Here is a 22,982-nt window from a genome sequence, read left to right on the forward strand (position 1 = left end):
TTACATGGAAGGCCTAATTAACATGACAAAAAATATCCTAAAACCCCGCGCTACCAATTGAAATAACTCGTCCCCAAACTCTATAGAATTTCTACCACTACATCTACATCTACATAACACTCCGCAAGCCGACGCAAGGACGTGTGGCGGGGGGTGTTAGGTCACCACCCATAAAAGAGAATAAAGCCACGTGCAAAACCAACAAACTCATGCCAATCTACACCCGCAGAGGCGTATACATTCATGCAAAAATCTTTTTAACGTACACGCATCCGATTTTTTATGCTATCAGCCAACATACACATGCACTTACGGATACAACTTATGTCTACGCAGTGTTTTGCCTTGTTTTTGCTTGTAAATCGAATGTCTTTACTATGTCTATAATGAATATGATGAGGGATCTCTGTCTAATGCCATCTGCGATTATTATTATTTTCATCCCTTTCCCAATAGCCACCCCTTTTACTAACGTCTATTCATCGCTGATATCGTAGTTTAAATCCAAATCGGGTTCGGTCGAATTTGAAAAAAGTGTCTCTTGATGAAGTACGATGCTGCACTGAAAAAATATCTAACGCCGAGAACTTCCTTTGCTCTTAGAGATTTTATTCCTTAAGGTTTTAAATAATCTCGCCGAGTAAATTTTCATGCGCTGTATAGGAAGCACACGTGGATTCTTCAGACTCTCCTGGGATGTGGTTCAATAAATTGATGGTGGCCAAGGCGAGCAAGTGTAACCACCCGAACAGGTTTTTTTCGGGTACTTGATTAATCACATCCTTTGAAGACCATCCTCGTGTTACTCGTGCGAATAAAAGCGAAAGAGAGCGAGCGCACGCACGAAACGAATACTTAGTTTTATAGTCTGTCCAAATTTGAAAAGTTCACTCCACCAGTTGCGAAAATTACCGGCGAATTCCTAGAAGAATTTCCAAAAAGGAGCGCATTGGGCACATTTCCATTCGACACCTGGTCAACGAGTAGTGGCTGACAAAAAGTACTAATTGTGCCAAGAAAAACATTTTAAAATAGCATTTCAACTTACATACCTACCAGTTGATGATAAAATAATTTTTTGAACAAAAAGCGGTTGGCCATCTTCGTCAGTAAATCACTTGCCTGCGTCTCTGGGCTGAAGCATCCGCAGGGAATTGCTATACTTATGCAAATACTACCTTGATCAAAAATTTCCCGGAATTTATTCAGAAAATTAAAAATACAAGTTTATTCATCTAAATCTATATTGTCCCCTTCAAAGTAATGCCCATCGACTGCAACACACTTATGCCAGCGCTTGATCCAATCCTCGAAACATTTTTTATATTCGGTTTTCGGTATGTCCATCAGTGCTTCCTGCGATTTTTCCGTTACTTCCTCTCGGCTGCTAAAACGCGTTCCCCGTAATGGTTTTTTAACTCGATTGAACAGAAAGAAGTCACAGGGAGCCAAATCAGGTGAATTCGGTGGCTGTTGGATGGTATTTGTTGCATTTTTCGTCAAAAAAATTACGAATAATGATAGCACTGTGCGACGGTGCGTTATCATGGTGCAAAATCCACGAGTTTTCTGCCCACATTTCTGGTCTCTTTCGGCGAATTGCTTCACGCAAACGTCTCATAACGCCCAAATAATACTCTTTGTTTACTGTCTGGCCTTCTGGCAAAAATTCATGATGCACTACACCGTTGTAATCCATGAAAACCGTCAGCATTGCCTTCTTTTTTGACTGAAAACGACGTGGTTTTTTTGGTCTCGGCTCATTTGGTGAACGCCATTCACTTGCCTGATGTCTGGATTGCGTGTCGTACTCATAAACCCACGTCTCGTCTCCAGTAATGATCCTTTTGATGAATGTGGGATCGGATTCAGCCTCGCAAATCATGTCTTTTGCGACGTCAACACGGTCTCTTTTTTGCATGAAATTGAGGTCTTTTGGCACCAACTTTGGTGCTACACGACGGAAACCCAAATCATTAGCCACAATGTCTTGGGCGGATCCATAGGCAATGTTCAAGTCCTCCGCTATTTCTCTGATGGTTAATTTGCGGTTATTGACCAACATTTCTTTTACTTTATCAATTTTTTCACCGACTTTCGATGTCGATGGTCTGCCACTGCGTTCATCATCTTCGATTGACTCACGACCACTTCTGAACCGCTCGTGCCACTGGTAAACGACCGTTTTTTTTTAGAGAATCGTTGCCGAAACACTTTTCCAACATTTCCAACGTCCGTGCGCCACTAAATCCGTTTTTTACGCAAAATTTAATACAAGTTCGTTGTTGCAAATTTAAATCCATTTCTGCAATTGTAAAAAATCGCCAACACACACAGAGATAGATGTACTCTTGGCTACGTAACTTTTGCAAATGTCAAGTTATGACACTAAGATTTAAAGGGAATATTAACAACAGATGTACCAATTTAACAAAAAAAAACAGAACTCAAATCGGAACGATGGGAGCGCCACACGGTGGTTATTCCGGGAACGTTTTGATCAAGGCAGTAGTTTCATCAGATTCCAATTAATTCTCCTTGTCTCCATAGGATGTGTTTTGTGTTGAGTATCTTATTTCTTTCAGCTAGAATCAATGACCCTCTTCGCCATAACATACTACTATTCTGCTGTTTCACATTGACAGGTAGTTATTTACATAAAATAACTAAAACCTAATCACGTGTTATCTGAGAATTAGTTCGCCATAATAATGACTACATTTTATTTAAAATTCCTGTCATTTTTCATCCTTATGAGAAAAAATCAATTATTTAGCTATAATAAATAATCAAGTCCATTTCTTTTATATTTTTGGGAAATTTTGTTCCGTCAAAATTGAAGGAAACTGTCGAAGGAACAGTGTTTTCATTTGAATATCAATGTGCGATGTGAACGACGAATCACGCGTCTTTTTCTTAGATATACCATCGTCAGAGGGATCAGTAACAGAGTCGATATGGAGTTTTGGTATTTATTTAAATTGTTGGCGTGGATAAATATGCATTTCCCTGTTTCCGTCTACTCAGCCTAATAATATAATGGCCTATTGTTATCGCCCCGTTTAAATTCATACCGCGTCATGACTCCTGCTTAAAATTCAAGCAGGTGAAAGCAGGAAGGCCTCTTCATACATATGCACCAATGCGCCTATCGATGACTCCTCAGTCCCGACTAGGCGCGGATAGAGCTTTTCCATTACTTAGTATAGAGTTTCGAAACGGTTAGAGATAAACTTAAGGTGACCCAGACCTTCCACACCCCCTCCCTACCCCCACCCTTTGAAATGCTGTCGGAAAAGCTGACGGAATTTTCTGATGGATTCATATTTTTTTATTTTCACTGATGAAATTCACAGTGACCGACTGAAGTCGGTGAAATTTCTTATACAAAAAGGATTATCATTTATTATCAGCAGTAGTCTACCGGGTTAGAGTAAGTTTTCCATGGATCCGAGAAATGCACACCGTTGCACTTCTAAGCCGTGACTAATACGACAAGGAAAGAGTGTGTTCGTTGCGTAATATTAAAAGTGATTGACGTTTTATTTTCCTCTTGAATGTTCCACGATATCGATATGTTTGTTCATCATGAATAACGCCGCGGTTTTCTATGTTTCCGGTACATATACCTGTCAATTGTAGTCGTGAAAGAACTGTCGTTCATTCTCAGGAATAGAAAACAATATATATATATATATATATATATATATATATATATATATATATATAGTTTTTGTACATATATATATTTTATATATATATATATATATAGTTTTTGTACATATATATATTTTATATATATATATATATATATATATATATATATATATATATATATATATATGCCATTGGAAGATATTTGAGAATATTTCTATTCTGAAGTCTCAATAATGGACACTAATGCTCTGTACCACTGGCGAAAATATGCCTTGAAACTGTCCGTAAAAATTGAGTTGATGCGAGTGTGCTCGAACGAAGTCGATGAAGAAATCATTATAATGGCCGCTTGCTTTAAAAGACCGAGATTTCAACTTGAACAACAAACTGAATGCAACAAAAACACTTGAAATGCCGAATATTCGATGCATTTAAATCTAAAGAAGTCATATAATCAGCGGTATTACACGGAAACGGTTCTTAAGAAGATAAAAGCAGCACGGATATCCAAATGGGTATCGTAGTGTCGTAGAGACATGGTAGTCGAAGATATTTTTGTATCGAAGAATTTCGTCGACCAAACTTCATTCACGCTCTTATTCTCCTCGTCTATATTAAAGTCATCATATTGATACATTGAATACATCATATTGAACTGAATACATTGATAATGAAGCGGATGAAATGCACTTGATTTAAAGTTTTCAAACCGGCCCGTAATGCCGCCGTTCAGGCGTTTTCGAATCTTCATTAATTGACTGGATGATAATCGCATCACCACTAGACACAACGAAACCCCGCGTTTATTCCCGTCCGATTATTTCGATTTGCTTAGTTATCCCTCCTACCCCTTCCCTCACCCCCTTTCTCTCTCTCTCTTTCTCTTTTTTAAGGGGACGCCCCTTTTCTCCCCCCCCCCCACCCCCGAGATACTCATCTATTCCCCGCATTATGACTCCGCTCGTTCGTTTTGTTTACTCATTTTTTTTTGCTGTTTTTCGGGCTTCAAGGCTTCTCCATTACTCCCTCCGACCCACTTTTTTACATTCCAGCGCTCCCGATCTCGCTGAAATATCAATAGAAGTCGAGGTCATTTCGATCAAATTACACCGCGCCGCGCGGCTTACCTCATTGCAGCCGACCGAGAGCGGGGCTGGATGCGGACGCATGTCGCGCGGCGCTTGCTCCGCGTGGAGTGAGTTGAGCGGGCTTTTGTGAGCGGGGATCGGGGTGGGGGCGTGAGGTGTGCCTCCACCTGTGCGTGTAGGGGGGGGGAGGGAGTGGAGGAGGCAAGGATGCAAGGAAAGCTCGCAAGGAGCTTGAAGGCTGCCGGACAATCTCAAGTTGGGTAATGCCTGACGGTGATCGGAGCTTCTAAAATTTCATTGAGACCAATCCAGGGATCTTGTTACCCCCGGTCTCCCCACGGCCCTTAACGTGATTCTCAAATGGTGATTGTGATGGGAAAATAATTCCATGTCGTGTCATGATTTCCGCTTGAAATGAGTCGGTAAACGATATAAGTTTGTGCAAAATTAAGAAAAAAATAGCGAGTCTTTCAGCCTTCAATGACATGGTAATCGCGTGCTTGGCTATATAGTATCTTTTAACACGCGCTTCCCTTGATGATGCATGGAGCCTCGGTGCAGTTCATTTTCGAAATCATTTGTAGGGACTTTAAAAGGAGTTAAATTGGATGGATTATGCTGATAATATAGCTTAGTATGTTTCTATTAATTAGACCCAGCAAATTTGCACAGATTTTCGTTGTTATATCTTCATGAGGCGATTGAAATGGATGCCGGAAAACCAATTATTTTGCTAGGGGCAGAAAAACCACGAATTTAACGGGCAACCAATACAGTTGTACCTGGACAAAGTCGCATTGACGTCGACATTGATGGGAATAATGAAAAAATATGGATAATTACGAGATTTTTTACTGCCAGCAATGGATATAATGCTTTTCCAAGTAAGCTCTTTGTCTCTGGTGGTCAATCGGAAGATTGTTTGGCAGTAGTTTGGTTGATAGACGTTCCTCATTTTACTCCGCCTTTACCTCTCAATTCTTCATTATTCATCCATCCCTCATCTTTCATAACCTGCTCCAAATTGCGGTCTTGATCTCCCCCTGGCTCTTTTCCTGTTCACATTTTCCTCTAGTATTGACTTTTGGAGTCTTTGATGTCTGTATGAATGTCTTATTAGCTGGACTCCTCTGTTCTAATTAGATTTCTACGGCATTCTCTTCTCTTTCTTCTTTCTAAGCACTTGCTCGTTAGGAATCTTATCGTTCCTTTCATTTTCAACATACTTCTCTGGCACCACATTTCAAATATGTTCAGTTAGCACAAAGCTAAACTCGAGGAAATTATTTTATATCAAATATAGTGGTAATGATTTTGCGCCAATACGGAATAGCAGTTTTACAGAGTCGTTAGGAACTTCCATGACGTTTTCAATGTGAATTAACTGTCCAGACGATAAACGAGAAACAGCCATGACCTTTTTTCAATGTTCTACTTGCACTTTTTCCAGCATTTTTCTTATTGATTAAAATTAAGCTCTGAGATTAATTGTCCTTGAGAACTGAATTGGCAAAATTACAGAGAGGTCGTCAATTTTTCTGATGACACATTTTCTCCATCCGCCTTTCAAAATACACCTTTACTAGAATGGGGGGGGGGGAGTCAATTTTCGTGCTTTTACTAATGAAATAGAGTATTTTATACAGAAAATAACATTGCCACTCTCTTTGCTTATTACCGAGAGGACGTGAGGTTATTACTTTGGCATGAAATCGCATTCTCTTGAAACATCAAGTCCTTTTCCGCACTTGGCCTTATTTGGAATGTCCTTTTATCTCAGTTTTTGTGTAATTTATGACCGTAACCAGCGATATCCTTGTAAAAAGATTTGTTTTTTTAATTGCGGATAATTTTATACAGTGAAAAACACCAATTTCAATTTTGGCTCGAACATCATTTGAACGATTTAAACAAGCACTGTCCTATTAACCGAGATACATTAGATTACGTGCGTTATAGAATATACTTAATGGCGCACTTTGAGAATTTTTTCTTACCTCTGACCGGCAGCTGGTTGCCTTTGAAGCGTTCATTAAATGTGTAAACGTTTTGTAATTTCTCTCGGCGTAATTAATTCAAGAGGACAGGAAGAATCCGCTGCCAGTATATTGCTATAAGGAAAGAATCGGCAATAAGAAATGCCATTAAATGATTAGGGAAGTCTGGTTAATTTGGGATGGAGCTGTTCTGAGAAATTGGAAATGTATCAATTAAATGAGGAATATTTTGTGCGAAAGATCGGTGATTTTATCTGACAAATAAATTTTTCATTAGGTTAGGAAAGGGTTGCCAAATTTTCCGCTCGGGGGTTATGTGAATTTTGGTTCCAGGATGTGAATAATCACGTTAGAAGTAGTACTTTGAATGTTTTAAAAAATGACTGTGAAGGAAACTAAAGGGAGCATGGGTGAAATAATTGTCTAGGCTCATAACAATGACGGAAAATGGGGGAAAATCCCTTCGCAGACGATAATGAAAGGTCGAGTTAGACAGAAGTACCCTTTCGCAGCAGGACAGTGAAATGAAACATGTGTCCATTTTAGAAAATGCACTCTCAATTCCTAATTTGACACTCATAACGATTCGAGTCCGCTATATCCTCAAATGTAGATTCCTCTGTCGTTAGAAATTGACATTAGAAGGATTGATGAGAAAAACCATACAATTTTTACAATAAGCAATGAAGGACGGTAGATGAATCTGCAGTGAAAGAAAATTGCACTAATTCGTGGACTGGAGAAGGGGAAAAGATGTTTTTACGTTCTACTTTCCTACGCTGATCATCAGTGGACTCATTATCACCTGATATCAATCCGAATATCGGTTCGTAGTAGCTCTCCGAAACTATTCTGTTCCAGGCTAATCTCTTCGAGCCCACGTGGCTTCTTTCACCAACGTTTTTCGACTACTTGCTGCTTTTCGTAGTGCATCGATCGCTTCCTTCTTCTGCAATTCTTCCCGTCGTTGCTTGCTTCAATTTCTGGTCTTCAAAAATCGTCCGTTTAACTCCTAGAAGTTGACCCGAGGAATGGTAGAAAAAAAATAACTCTGAAATTCCACAATCCGCAATTTATTTTATCCCGTGACCATTGCAGCATCATTAGGTCGCAAAACCATGGCCTTGGGACATGTATAATAAATTCTGTGCAATTGTCTTATTTTTCTGCCTTTCCTTTGAGTATGGAGAAATTCCACATAGTTATTAAGCCTGAGAGAGAGAGAGAGTACTTCATCTAAGAATTGTGTAATATTGAACGCAAATTAGCATGGACACGTTGGAAGAAACTTTTGACGTGGCTCTTAACAACATTGATGAATCAATTGTGCTACTGAGGTTGTGGAAAAATACTCGATGCCTAAGAAGAACATGAATTTTCTTCAGGAAGAGTGAGGATCAACATCTTGAATGCATCGGTAGACGGGATGAGACGCTCAAAAATAGTCTTGAGCGAATACGCCTGTGACTATGAGCATTTCTTAACATTGTACGAATCTGGCAATGGTTCCTTAGCAACGAATCTCCTCTCTTGCTTCAGCATTTCGTGGGAACAAGATGATGGCCCGTTTATTCGCCATCGACTTGTCTCACCGGCCGGAACTCTTTATTTTCTGGTTTTCTGTTAGGTCGATCGCCGTTATGTCACCCATGTCTTTTTTTGGACGCTGTCGTCCCCCTCTCTCCCTCTCTCTAACGCTGATCTTGATGTGCTCCTTCCCTGTAACAAATTCCAGCGATGCGCCTCAATGGCAGCGAAGGTTCTTGTTACACAACTCTAATCACTGGCAAAGTGGAGTTGTTTTTTGGGTGATTTATACGTTATGTCTCATCGGAAGGAATTCCAGTGGTTTCTTTGCAGTTTTTTGCCAGCGTCTCAATTCTTCTTTACTGCTGTTTTTTTACCCAACACAGATGAAGGTGAAAGTTATTTGAAGGGCAGCGGTTGTGAGCGACTTAATATCTTGAAATAACGAAAGCGTTCCTGAACCTCTTTGCCAGTTTCTAAACTTAGAATTAATTTACTTTAATGATCGAAGCGATAAAATAAATCTGCCAATCGAATTTATCATCGTATCCATTCTGTCGTTAGAATACTTTGAGGGATTCGTTCTGGCAATGATTCGTTTTTTTGTGATAACTCTGTGGTTCATTTAATTAGTTTTCATTTACATTTGGCAACATATTGCGACGTTTTGTCCTAATGAGTCAATATATTGAAGCGAAAAACAATTGGAAGGAGGGAAAGGTGTTGGGAAAATTATTTCTCAGTCCATAACAATTGCATCGTGGGTAAAACAAAGCCTGAGCAAGTAAGGCAAGATTTATATTTATTAGGAAGTCTTAGGAGGAAACGATATGAACTTTAATTCTCATGATAAGAAATATTTCAATCATACGGAGCTATCTCATGTAATATTGACGGAGGGACTTAAATGTAAAATAAGTATACAGATACCCATAATAGGTCTGTGTGCTTAGATTTATAGACATAATGTGCCATGGTGACTTGGAACCAGGAATACCGAATGCGGAGGAGCAAAACATCATTTAGGGAATAGATGGTGATTATGGATATTCAAATACAAAAATTATCCCGGAGTTGCCGATGTATTTGGGAAATAGCAAAGGTAATTTTATTGGGCTGTTTTGTTCAAGCAGGATTGGAAGCTATCCTTGGATATCTGCATAACGTCCTACGATTTGGGAAATAGCTACACGAGGATCCGATAAGGAATATATTGGATAGATTTATCGACAAAAAATAAAGTGGGAACGGGGAGAACGACGGTAAGGAAGGGCATGTAACTCATATTTTATATTTTGTAAAAAAATTAACGAAAATGTACTGGGGGTTTGAAAATCAGATACCTCAAAAAATTGTAAGAATAAATTGCCCAATTCTAATCGAACGGGCCAAATTATTATTAGTTCAAACAGGGCAGAACCTTCAAGGGTCATTACGCCACAAGTTCGCTCAAATTCAAGTGGGACCGTTTAGCAACATTGAGAGAATGATTAGAAATATTAATATGAAATAATTTGTACATCAATATCCAAGTTGTACCCTGGAAGCGTTTGGCAGTGGGTGATCCCACATTAATGCCTTAATCATCAAAGTTGATTGCTGGTCGATTATTAGCATGAAACAATTATTTAGAATGAAATTCATTTTGTGACATTAACGTGCATTAGGGTTTCTTATCTGCATGCAGACTCACTGCTGAAGAACTAAAATAATGTTCAGAAATGCCGAAGTTCTAGCACTTCTTTCGTGCGCAGATTTCCAAAACGATGCGATACCTTCTTTCCTCTCACGCATGTTCAGGGATTAAAACTTCTCTTTTAAGGTTTCAAAACGGGTTATAACTAATTTCATATTCATGCACATGTTGTGATCGCCGATGGGTACCGAGCTATTCCGGTCGCCCTTTAGTCTTCGTTCCTAATGCGTCCCCGAAAGCTGTCCCCTGTGCTTCCAACGCTCGAGGAATTACATGAGTCGATATCCTTTTATCCGCCCGCTCCTTTTGCCTTGTAAGGAAGATCTTTCACCTATTCATTCCATCTATCGCGCCAACCTATTAACCTCTCCGGATATCCACAGCGGGAAAACAAATTGAAAATCTCCGACCCCCTCCTTCTCCCCCTCTTTTGTATCCAGAAGATTTTGGGGATCGTTTCAAAGCACGATCCCGATAACACTCAAAACTCTCGAGCTAATGGGTCGTAATTGCCTTCATAAGGCCTTTATGTTCCTTTTCGGCGTTAATCGTATTAGACCGCGGTCCGACCTCACCCGCCCCGCGAGAGACCGCTCTCTTGGTGGGTACCTGCACCGCGGTCATCGCACCTCCTCCTCGCTGCGTCTTATTTGTCTCTCCCTCCGCTCCCTCCCTTGCCTTCCCGGCATACCCAAGCCACTCTCCCCCCCCCCTACACACACACACACACACACACACAAAGCCACACCCCCCCTATCCCCTTCGCCCGTGTCCCCAGGGTCTGCGACAGCCTCCATTTTGTCTTTATCCTCCGACGGCAGCATTTACGGCCGGCTCGTCACTAAGCGAGGCCTCTTCCACTGCATCTCCAAGCCCGCGGTCGGCGGGCGAGTCGGTCTTTCTTCCGAGACCACCGCCGACGCAGCCGTTACGGCATTATTTAGTAGGCCATGCTCTCTCGCTCTCCCTCCTTCTCCTCCAAACACTCCCACAGTTTCCTTCCCTTCACCCACCCTCTCCAGACCCACGTTCAAGGGGTCTCCCGCCACCCCGCTTCGCGAATTGCGTCCCTCCCCCCCCCCCTGCACTTTCCTCCCCTCGCTGTACTCCCCGGCCGCCTCCTTCCCCTCTCTCCCCCATCAACACCCCCACTCACACACCCCTCACCCCACGCCACCTCCCGAGGCGGTGCGATGAAAGTTGTTGCCAAGCAACCACAACAATAACGGAGAATATGCGCAAACGATGGAGAGCGTCAACTGCAGGATTTAGATCGATCACGGCCGTGACTGGAATTGAAATGGCCACAATGCTTTTGTCCGTTTCGTTCAGTATTTTTGTCCGCCTTCGCCTCTCTTCCCATTCATGGGATGGCGAGCGAGCTCTAATCACGGTATTAGCAAAGGGCTTTGACATTTAGGATGGTATTTGCGTGGGTTTTACGATGCAGTCTGTGGCATTTAAAACCGACGGCGAGATATCTGCTGGCTATAGTTTATCTGTATTGTCATGACGATTATACGCCTCTGAGTGGTGTTTTATCGGTTATAACTTTCCCGCCAAGGACCGTCGGTGTGAATAAATAGTCAAGCTGCGTTATTTCGGGGAGATTCATGAATGAGACGAGCGGCTTTTGCAAATTGAGCGTGATTGCTGTACGCCTCTGGCTTTCACGAGCCTCATCAATTCATCCTGAAGAGATTTCTATGTACTATATGTTCTATCGATATGTCGGATGAGCATGACTGTAGTTTAATCATTAATCTCTCTTCGGCGTTTCTAAAACATCACGGAAGCAGCTTCGTAAGAAAGGCAGTATTCTGCTCTAATTAATTTTACTTTTGACTGTGGCTTCAATATTCTACACAGATGAACGTTTGTATTCTATGAAAATAGTGTCATCTCTATGTTTTGACTCGAACATTAAGTCCGCATAGTGCCTATCGACTTGACATGGCAATCATGCCTTGTATTTGTTTGAGAATTGAGTGCTTCCATTTCGGAATTATGAATTGCGTTTTATTCAAATCTGGGTTCCGATTATAATTCACGAACGGCTGGCAACTTTATGTGAAAAGAGTTGAAGTGAGATTGAAGAACAATAGAAACTCAGGCAAAATTGAGAAAGAGTTAAATTTTCCAAAGCGAAAATGGAAATACTTTCCTTCGAGGACATTGAAATACCTTAATTTAGGATTGACTGTAATAGGAATCTGGATGACGGTAAAGGCGTAGGGCATTAAAACCCTTTGTTACAACGTCAAGCGGGAATATTTTAATTCGACCATTTATTTATATTTTCGGGATTTTTGTTATTTAAAAGATTTTTAGTGAATTGCTTTTTAGGTTTTGTTCTATCTTCGTCATTTCCTTCTCGTGGAGCTGATTTCCTAAGTCCCCAACGGATTGAGAAGTTAAAAAAAAGGAGTTATACTTAAGTACACGGTTGTATTCATCGAATATAATGTACCTTAATGATAAGATTATTAATCGGGTGCAATTTTTGTGTGATAAAGTTCGATTAGTTACTTTACTCTTGTAAATATTGTTTTTTTTCACTTCAAATTATAATCGAAGCGCTATTCATGGTTGGGGAAGAGATAAGTTTGTTGGTGGAGATTCGAGGAAGGTTGAAGAAATGGACGCAGGGGATATTGTCCAGAAATGGAACGCTGGAGACTGTAACAGAGGGGGTAATGTTGGAAAATAGATATTGGAGAGAAAAAGAATATGCATTTTGTTTGAAATAAAGAGAGATAGAAGGAATACAGAACTCAGTAATAAGTTACTATAGTGTTTATTGTAAGATTCTGAGATATATTACATTTTGTTAGTCAGATCTTTGCATTGAAGCAGTGTGTGTAGTTTCCGAGTCCATTGAAAACCTGTCCTAATCCAGTAAACTACTCGTAATAATAATATTAATTCGGTCGTTATCAAAAAATGACTTCTTAAATTCTTCCCTGCCCTTCTCCGGACTTCAAAGAGAAATATCCATTCAATACAGTGGCAGAGAAATACAAGTACCAAGTTGGCTTCGTAATAAATTTTTATTATCCCATTTAGTGCTTAAATTTCCCGGAAACATACACGTACCATGATATATGGAGTAACCAAGTTTTATTGAGGTCAAATAAGTCCTTTTTTTAGTATCTTATAGTGTCTAAAATAATAAGTAGCTCATTTCGATAGCACATAAGGTCAAGAATCAAACAAGAAAAAAATGAAGAAGGATATTTTTAGGAGATTTTAGGAAGTTTGAGTCCATGATACCAAAGTCAGATAAGAATATGACAATTTTGCGTGAATGGAAAAATATTTCAGACCGAACCCGTCACTTTATTCAATCCTCGAGACTTTTATCTGATGGAAATTTACTGTACTGAAAATTTCTGTATGACAAGCGTGTTGAAATTGGTTAGACAATCTTCAGCGAGATTATGATGAAAATAATTATTTTTATGGGTAGTCTTAAGATCTGAAATATGCATTATATCCCTCACAGAAATAGTAATTTTCCTTAATCGCGATAGATTCGACATTTCCCCCTTGTGACCGGCCACGTGGAGAATTTGAGCATTTATGGTGTAAAGACTCATTTCACTGGGCATGAGAAAATTCACCCTCTCCCTCCCCACCCCTCCCCCCGTCCCAGAGGAGGTGTCTAATTGCCAGTCTGTCCGTATACGTCTAGAACTCAGCTTAGTACGTACGTACTCGCCCGGGAACATATTTCATGGCTGGCGATTAAATATCAGTATTTCGTGCGTGATGAATCGTTATATTTGCGCCGAATGCAGCGGAGGCGTGGTGCTGGGTTTTTTTCCTCCTTCCCTTTTTTGGTGCACGGTGCACGTGAGCGGTCACGTGGTTCAGATCGTGGATTCATGATTAAGTGACGTAATTCCTTCTATGCTGTATTCATGGCGAAAAGTTTCGCATATGGAGTGGAGGTCCGGGGCGGATCGATCACGCTATCCCTCCCTGTTTACAATTCAGATTGCGATCTGGTTTTATTTGAACCAAGTTCAGGAGACAGCTGCCTCGGGGGGTTAATAATTAGCGGTACCGGACCCCGACGCAATTTTCCATTTATTTACAGTTGGCTACCGAAATATTCTTCACGAGACCCTGTGCAATTAATTTCGGATTACAGTTTGCAGTATTCCAATTCCCCGCTGATGTGTACCTTCTCCTCACCCTCTGTAGTTTTCGTCTACAAGTCCTTAGCGCCGTTTTGGTTCACGGTCAGTTGCTGAACGGCAGCAATGCATCCATGTGCATTCGGGGGGGATTTTTTTCTTATCCTATTCAAAATCAACAACAAGACCTCGGTCTTCATCCGAATCCAAGTGAATATTAATAAAAAAGTTACTCTTCAATGGCCTCAATACGATCGTTGTTTGAATCAGACGAAAGCGATCCTTTTTTTTTAATTTTATTTTCCAAATTCTGTGCGTTTTTTAACACTATTTTAGAATATTCCGTTGCTAACTTTATGTAAGACGTTCTTAATCGTTAATAATTTTTTTAATTGCCATGAGGAGTTACATATTCGTCCACTGAATAATATTCAGGCATAATACTTCAAATACATTAAAATGTATGAAAAATATGTGGTTAGCGAAAGTGAGTCACATCGTCAAAAATGACATTACATCAATATTATCCCCGGGATATGTCTCCAAATGCGAATATTGATTTAAGAAAAATAAAAATGATTATGTCTTTTTATCTTTTAAGTTAACAGAAAACGTTTTTTATTTCATTGAAAACTGGGGAGTATAACAGAACTAATACATTTTCAGCAAATTTGCTGAAAATGCTCAATGCTCGCTCTGATGCTGTTATAACCCCGCGGGCCATTAGAATAATTCTTAAACTCTATGTCATTACACCTTATTGTTAGATTAAGTCCAAAGGTTTTAACCAGTCTTAGAAATTACTCAGAAAATATGTACTGAATGGAAAGATGACATGAATAGGTAAAATATACACTTGATTTGGATGTGCGTCAAGAATAATTAAACTCACGAATACAAGAGAGCATTTTTTTCGAACTTTGTAATGAGACATGTTAGTCAAAGACTCAAGTAGAATTAGAATAACCCAAAAAAGAACTCTTAAGCCATCTGTTTATTCGAATTTCCAGTGACTCCTTTGCTCTGAACGACGTGTAAGACAAGATCGATTCGTGCGAAAAGCTATTCAACTGCTTTCTGTCCCCATAGCGTCTCTATATTGGAATACCCAGAGGTAATCCTTTATAGCGCTACCGTTGCCCCGTGAGTGGATACCCGGCGAACCTAGACGGCTTTGCACATACATGTATATATATATATATATATATATATATATATATATATATATATATATATATATATATATATATAAATATAAACTGTGATTAAAAACCTAACTAAAAATATAGACATAAAGAAATGACTCACACGAATATGTTTGACATTTCAAAGGACTGGCCATAATGTTCAGAATGTCTCTCTCTCTATGTATATATAAAGCTCGGATAGAAATAAACAATAAATATAGGTACACATAAAAAGAACACCTACACGTTATTTCAAGATAATTTCAACGGAAGTTAGCCCCGTCTTCCTCAGAACAAACGATAGTACCGGATATATACCAAACTAATATGTATATATACATACGCACATATTTATCTATCGCCAAGACTGTACGCCGCTCTTTTGAGGTTATTATGAACAGTAGGCTTCGTTACACGCCAGTCAGTCTCTTGCTTGCCCTGTGTTCATTTCCCATGTACTTACAGACTATATGCTAATTCTCACAGTGCCTCATTTTCTGTCCGCCTTGTGATCACTGTAATGGGAACTAATTTCTCAAGGCTTTGTTTGTGTAACGAAGCCGAGCACCCCACCTTCCCGTCTGCGTCTGGGCTAATGGGAAGATCTACACTTGTCTGCGTCGGTGTCTATCAATTGGGCACTTAAATAAACTATCCAACCGAATTCCAGCGCTATTGTTTTTTTCTACCAACCCTCTCGAAGAAGTGAGTCATTTAACCCGCCTCTTTTGAAGTTCTTAAGATTTTATTATTTCCTGTTTAATTATAGTATTTTATTTTCTGGAAAATTGGTTGGAATTGGTTTTTTAACCGACTCCATTTATGCATTGAACTGCTGTTAAGTGTTTTTTTCCAAAATCCATTGTATCCGTGTGAAAAATTTGGATTCATACTCCGTATTACTCAGTGGTGAGTTTATTTTTTCCTTTTTCCATGGTTTTTAACTGACTATGTTATCGAGAGGGAATACATGTATCAAGTCCCTCAAGGTCCAATAATTTTTAGAAAATATCTCGAGGTGAATAGAACCATTGGGGGAGGATTGGGAATACATCCCTGAAAAGGGGATGCGTGTAATGAAAGCAAAGATAATCCTGCGTAATTGACGGAAATGCTTAATGCCGTTTTTTAATTGAGAATTGCTGGCTGGGTTTAGTCCTGCGTTTCCTCCCTAAGCACAATGCATGAATATTTATGTCAAAATAGTATCAGGTGGATGGACAAAAATTGAACTAAATCAATGAGTTCAGGAAGTTCTCTCGGGTTTCCCACCGGGTCAGCGTGGTGTGCACCGACGTTTCGACGGCTAACTCTGCCATCGTCTTCAGGGTGAAGTGCAGAGCAATGAATTCGCCAAGTATTTATACCCTGTCGTAGGGTCAGGTGTCCTCCGATTGGTCCGATGTGTTCCCAAGTGCCGAGCCGCCCCGGTGACGTCTCGTACTTTCAATTTTTCTCAGCACAGGTCTCCACGTGCTGCTGATCTGGAAGCCAGTGTCCCTGTTGAAGGTATTCTGTCCTTCCAGTCGGATTTCCACGGCTTCCTTCGCCACTCGGTCCCAGTAGCCGTTCGTGTGACAAAGTCTTTTGGTGCTCCCCCAGTCAATCCGATGACCATGCGTGATGCTGTGTTCGGCGACTGCAGACTTCTCAGGGTAATGGAGTCTGATGCATCGCTCATGCTCCGTTAGTCGCTTTTCAATTGTGCGGCCAGTCTCCCCGATGTATACCTGGCCGCACTCACCCTGAAGACGATGGCAGAGTTAGCCGTCGAAACGTCGGTGCACACCACGCTGACCCGGTGGGAAACCCGAGAGAACTTCCTGAATACAATACGCCGGGAAAAACTGAGATCCTTCATAAATCAATGAGCGTAATGTAATGTTATTATGAAGAGATGGGGCTCTTTCATTAATATAAAATACCATATGCATTTTAAGAATTTATATGAAAATATTTGACTATCTTCGAAAAACCTAGCGAATGGGATATCCGAGATGATTCAGATGTTCCAAATATTTATCCTGGGATTAATTACTCATTCATCATAAGCTAACTTTTTCGCGTTAAGATTTTTAAATAAAGGGGAAATATGTTTTTTTTATATTTGACAAACAGAGAACATTTCCACCGTGGCAACTGACTTGGGCTAATCTCGATTCTGCTGAGATACCAAACTTGATTCGCAACCGTTGCGCTTTAGTCATGGAACAAAGTATAACCAGTTAAATTTTAAGACCGAACAAATCAAAATAAATCCAAATTACAAAGAAACTGCGGGAGATGCCGCAACAGTAACTTTTAACGGAATCATCCGCTAATATGCATTTCAATGCAATAATTTCAGAGTGCAAAAATCATTGAATCATAAAAAATCCCGGTCAAGGTGAATGATTTTTACGCTCTGAAACTATTGCATTGCTAATAAATCTAATTAGTATATCTTATGCACTCATAATATTTCATTGAATTTGTCCTTTTCAATTATTTATATCTTGAGGTGACATCTATTAGGAGTAAAATCTATACATTTTTCAATTGAGTTGTATCTCCTTCCACTGGAAGGTATTTTCTATAATCATGAACTATTAATTTTATTAAATAAAGTTTCTTTCCCCCTAAAACATGTTGAAATTTTCGCGTTATGGCCAAATTTTTTCCTCCCATATTTTTAAAGACTATCAAACCAACGATTTAATCACTAACCCCAGTACCAATTCTCTTTTGTTCGCCGAAAATATAAATGACATTGCGTGTGTTTGCGGAATATACAAGTCCATAGCTTTATTCAATCGAAACATCCAGTTGGCATAACCTCCCTGGTATTTTTTTACGCTACGTAAACCACAATTCAATTTTGTAACTATTTTTTAAGTTGCAGTTAATTAACTAATTTGAAAAACAGAATTCACATTAACCGACCGTTGATAATTAGATTTTCCAAGTGGATTAATTTGGTTCATCACTGAACTCGTATCTGTCTTATTTTAAAAAAATACATATAAATTATTCAATCCCTGGGAATTGCATCAATCATACCGAACGCACGTGGATGTACATAATTCCTCCTCACGTAGCTGAAACTTGAAACCCTCAAATATGACCTTGCGGTTCGCGCTGCTGCTCACCAGGGAGGGAGGGAAAATATAGTTGGGAGGGGGGAAAGAGGTTAGCTAATGTTAATTTAGCGCGGTTACCAAAAGTTTAGCCCACACTCCTTGCCCCAAACTACTTAGATGCGGAACCCGCAATTGCCCGCTGAGCGAGTAGGTACACCCTCTTAACGCTCACAACATGGCGTCGAAGTCTCGGCAACTCCCCGGCGCATTTTCTCTCCCCGGTCGTCGTTACTCTCGGTTCAAATCTTGGCCGGGCGAGAGAGGGAGAGGGCGGGGGGTGGTGGCGGTATTCCTCTCGTAAGGCCGCGTGGGACGAAGACGACGAAGCGGAGGATGATGATGATGCGAGCCAAAGGTTTGGCCCCCTCTTCTCCGCCGGCTCTCTTACGGGGAAACTCAAGGCGGGAACGGGCGACGCGGATTTCTACCGCCAGGCAGCGTTGATAACGCGCCGCCGCGGCGCGCCTGGGGGTGGGGGATGTAGGGGAGCGGATGACGACGAGAGAAAGGGGGGAGGGAGGAAGTAGGGGCGGTAGGCGCGAGGGAGGGGGGGCAACGGCGGGGCGGGCGCGCACACAAGAACGTCGGCGACCGCACCGCGTCAGTCCTGTCGAAGCATAGCTCTCTTCCGCCAGCAAGCACCACCACCACCCGCTCCTGCTTTCGTGCTCCGCGCGGCGAAGCGATGGGCGAGCCGAGGGCGACCACGAAGACGGGCCTCAAGTCAACACCCCTCAACTGCTTGTCGTAGGTGCGTTGTGGGCTTCAAATCTTCCTTGTGAGTGAGAGAGAGAGAGCAGCTTCCCATCGGGCGAGAGTCGCCGCCGCGCTTTTAACCAGTTCCCGAGTCGTGCCGCTCCCCACAGCGGCGCCTCTAACCCGAGATTCCTTGTCGCTCGCATATCGAGGATAGTGGTGCTCCCGTGCCTTGTCTATGGACGTCTTTTAGATTGTTTTCTCATTATTGACGAAACCGATCGTCTCTCCTTCGACCGTTCTCCCCATCGGGTTGAACGCTGTATACTTCGTTTTTTTATGGTGGTTCGTTCCTCTTGTCCATTGGTGCCTGCGGGAGTTGATAGTGCTCTGTGGATCGGTTTAATTACGTTGTGTTGTCCATAGTGGTCGAGCCGGGGAGGATATTTTTGTGTGCCCAGGGAGAAAGATTTCTTTGACTCTCGTTTAATAAGGTGAGTGATGAAATGGTTGCGTCTTGTGTTTTTTGTGTGCTTTGGTTTCGATATTTCCCCGAACGGAGCCTTTTAATGCCAAGGGTTTTCAGTCGTTGTTAATGTGCCTAAAACTAGGGTTTACTATTGGTTTTTACTCACATGTTGGTGTGTTAATTTAATCGCTCATTTAACAGTAGTACTTAAAGTTACATCAAGGTTCAGCTAGTTCTCTCCCACACCATGAGTATCACGAATACGTCGGCGGCATTGCCGAAGTCCGGTGCGATGAATGCAAGTCTTAGAAACGTTTGCCTTGAATTGGTTTTTGGCTTTTCCTTCTAATGACCGAATTTTTTTATAAAATTGGAGGAGTCGCTGAAAATACTATCGTCTTTTGCTTCCCGATATTGTATCAATTTTCGAGATTGTGACTTTTTGAAAAATATTCTCTCGCTGATTACTTAAAAGTAGCCGACGCAGAATCATGGTGCAATAATGTAATTATTTAGTTTTAATTATATTGTTCTCATTGTTTGATGCGTGTGCTGGTGAATCATCAATTGCTTGAATGAATTGAGCCGTAGAGTGCGCTATCTAAAACGTGATTGTTTCATACAAGGCGATCGTTAATTAGTGAAAAATCACTCTTCATTATCGATAAATACAGCTCAAATTTTCCTTATATTTTCTCTTGCCAAGCAGTCCATATGTTGGACATGCGTCGCGTGAAGTCGTAATTCTAATAGTTTCCATTTTTCGAGAAAGTTCTAGCATTTGTGTTTGATTTTAGAGTTTTTGAATTTTAGCCACCAGAAGAAGCGATCGTAATCAATATTATTTGTAGTTGAAAATAGATTTAAACATGATTTTCACGCCATGATGTAATTTTTTAACAACTGCTCTCTCTTCCAATTTCTAGTAATTCCTATTTATTTATTTAAGCAACTGTGTTAAATTTAAGGAAACATGCACGAACTGAACTGTGAACTAATCCGAGTTTGGCCTTCCTAACAAAGCGTCTGCACGTAAAAGAATAACCTTAAGAAACTTACTGGCTAATTTTTGACCGTTTTCCCCGAATCTGCTGGAAAATTACATTCTGAAACGCAGCGGTTAATCATTGATGATTATGAAGTTGATTTAGTGTCGTGTTACGTTTTCCATACACATTCTTGCTCTCCGAGTTCGTAAACCAATTTTACAACCCTAATTTATGATGTTTTGCGCGCGTTGTGAAGTTTTCATCGTTAATATGTTTCGTTTTGAGGTTGATGAATTCTAGACATCAATTAAGTTGATTAATACAAAGATGTATAATCGTATTTCGTATAACGAGTATACTCGTATACTACAAAGTTGCTTGTGCAGTAATTACTAGCTATATGTTTTCTCTCGTGGTGGTGACATAATTGCTTTATCTTCTATTATTCAAACTCATACTTTGTGTAGTGTGAGAACTCGTTTGGTGTCAATCCATTTACGGTGTGATCTGTACATGCTTTCGGTGCTTTGTCGAAAAATTGCGCTGAATTTTCTTACGAAACCGTTCTGCTCTAAATATCCCTCGTCACTGTGGCGCAACGTCTTTGTGTATGCCTTCAGGTTTTCGGAGTAAATAATTCATGGGACGGCGAGTGTTCATGGCCACTGACTGTGAAGGTTCAAACATTATACCTTGAGTCTATTTCCTATGTCTTTTGTGTGTACTGAAATATATCTTTCATTGAAATCCTGAGCGGAACAGTTTATATTTTCAGGATGCAACGTCGTGAAATGTGAAAGTTGTTACTTACACCTTGGGTGTTGCAATTCGTAACATGTGCGGGTCCGAAAACTTCAAGTGTGGTTTTCTTTCAAGGCGTCTTACTAAATACGTCGCAATGCAATGTAATTTCTCTTTCTCGAATCGCTTTTGTGTTTCGGGTACGAATATTGGAAAGCGTTTCGAAGTCTCAGTCGTGTGCTTTTTAATCCGAAGTTGTCTTTCAGCAAAGATCACTCTTTTATAATATATTTTTTTTAACAGTCCTCAACTTCACACTCACTGATTTTTCCGGATATTAAAAACATCCCTCTCTCCTCGCGGACACCCAAAAAAAAATACAAGAAAGACATGGTAATGGGTCATTTTCGGTTAAGTGTTTCTCAAGTTTTACCTTGAGACGAGAGTGAGAGCAGAACTGAGGGAATTTTCTGTATCTCCCTCACGCGTAACACTCCCCTTAGTGAGCACACGACCCAGATTTTCGGCAACAATGGGACCGCCATTGTTCGCGCCGGCACAGCGCCCCCCATCGTCCCACGCGCGTCTTGCAAACTCCCTTCGCCTCGAGTCATCACGTCAATTCACCGTTCGGCGTCAGGCCAGCCAGCAGCGGCCGAGAATCATTTGAGAAGGCTTACATCGCTGTTGGCTCGGGGCAATAGCGCACACACAATGCTGCGGAGGCTATGGCGGCGGTGGTCCAATCCCTTACGGCGTACGTATATTGTATCTGCCAGGTTTCGCCTTTAGCGAGCCACTACCTCCGAACGGGGAGAGAGTTTCCGTTCGTTTCACTATACGTACATAATCTCAGGTGCAGAAGCAAGGCCGGGTGCCGTGCACCGACTCCCAAGCACCGAGGAGGCGGCCATCAGGCTTCCTCCCTTGGTCATTACGTTGCCTGCGGTTACAGAGGCATCAAAGCCTCTTAAGTCTTATCAGTTCCGTAATTTAGATTGTGACCCGAGGAAATGGATCGCATGCGTTCGCCCCCCGAGTCAACCAACCCTCTTGATACTTGGGAAGGGGCGTGTGCTTTCATTTTGCACTGCAGCAGGATAGGATTTCGTAAAAAGTTTTGAGCCCGCGACCGCCTTTGCTAACTTTAGATAGGCACGCTATAGCCTCCCATTCTTTTCCCGTTTCCCGTCGTTAATTAATATTCATAAGGTTCTTTCCTTCTTCCATTCTCTCTTTCTACGTGGTCAGTTCTCCAGTGGGTGATTCCCACCTCCCCCCCCCCCCCGGGTTTTTTTTCAGTGACGACGTGCAGGGGTGTTAACCACGTTTGAGTTTATTCGTCAGCGCTTTCTTTTCTCGGCTGAGTCTACCATGTGACTGAGTCCCCCCCCCCATCTGTCAAGAATGCCATTTATTCATTCGATGGCATTGTGTCCTTCGTAGGTGGGTCTCAAAAGATTTTCATTTCCATTAAAACACGTTTATTCAATTCATTTTTTCATGGATGATATTTTCTGCATGTGGTTTTATAGTTCTTGTTTCTCCAAAACAAACGTTGAAGGGTGTAGTTTACAGCGTCTTAAGTATCAATGACTAAATTGTGCACGAGTTTTCTTAACATTACTAATCTCGACAGATTTTGAAAATAAAGAAGGCCAAGTGAATAATTAA

The 22,982-nt window shown here is 40.9% G+C and overlaps 1 protein-coding gene across 12 annotated transcripts in view; it reads left to right on the plus strand.

The window, feature by feature from the left end:
- Positions 1–22,982, plus strand: part of mbl (splicing regulator muscleblind) — an 825,097-nt gene that overhangs the window by 302,133 nt on the left and 499,982 nt on the right. The window contains exon 1 of one of the 12 annotated variants that reach the window (XM_071597900.1): positions 19,038–19,603. The exons of 10 other annotated variants lie outside the window; for them this stretch is intronic. The gene's annotated coding sequence lies outside the window, so the exon portion shown is untranslated. Of the gene's footprint in view, positions 1–19,037; positions 19,604–22,982 lie in introns of those variants that run through there. One more of the 12 variants, XM_071597901.1, reaches the window with a different exon arrangement.

The sequence above is a fragment of the Hetaerina americana genome, unplaced genomic scaffold (assembly GCF_022747635.1).
Source record: "Hetaerina americana unplaced genomic scaffold, ioHetAmer1.1.p SCAF_9, whole genome shotgun sequence".
NCBI classification, from domain to species: Eukaryota; Metazoa; Arthropoda; class Insecta; order Odonata; family Calopterygidae; genus Hetaerina; species Hetaerina americana.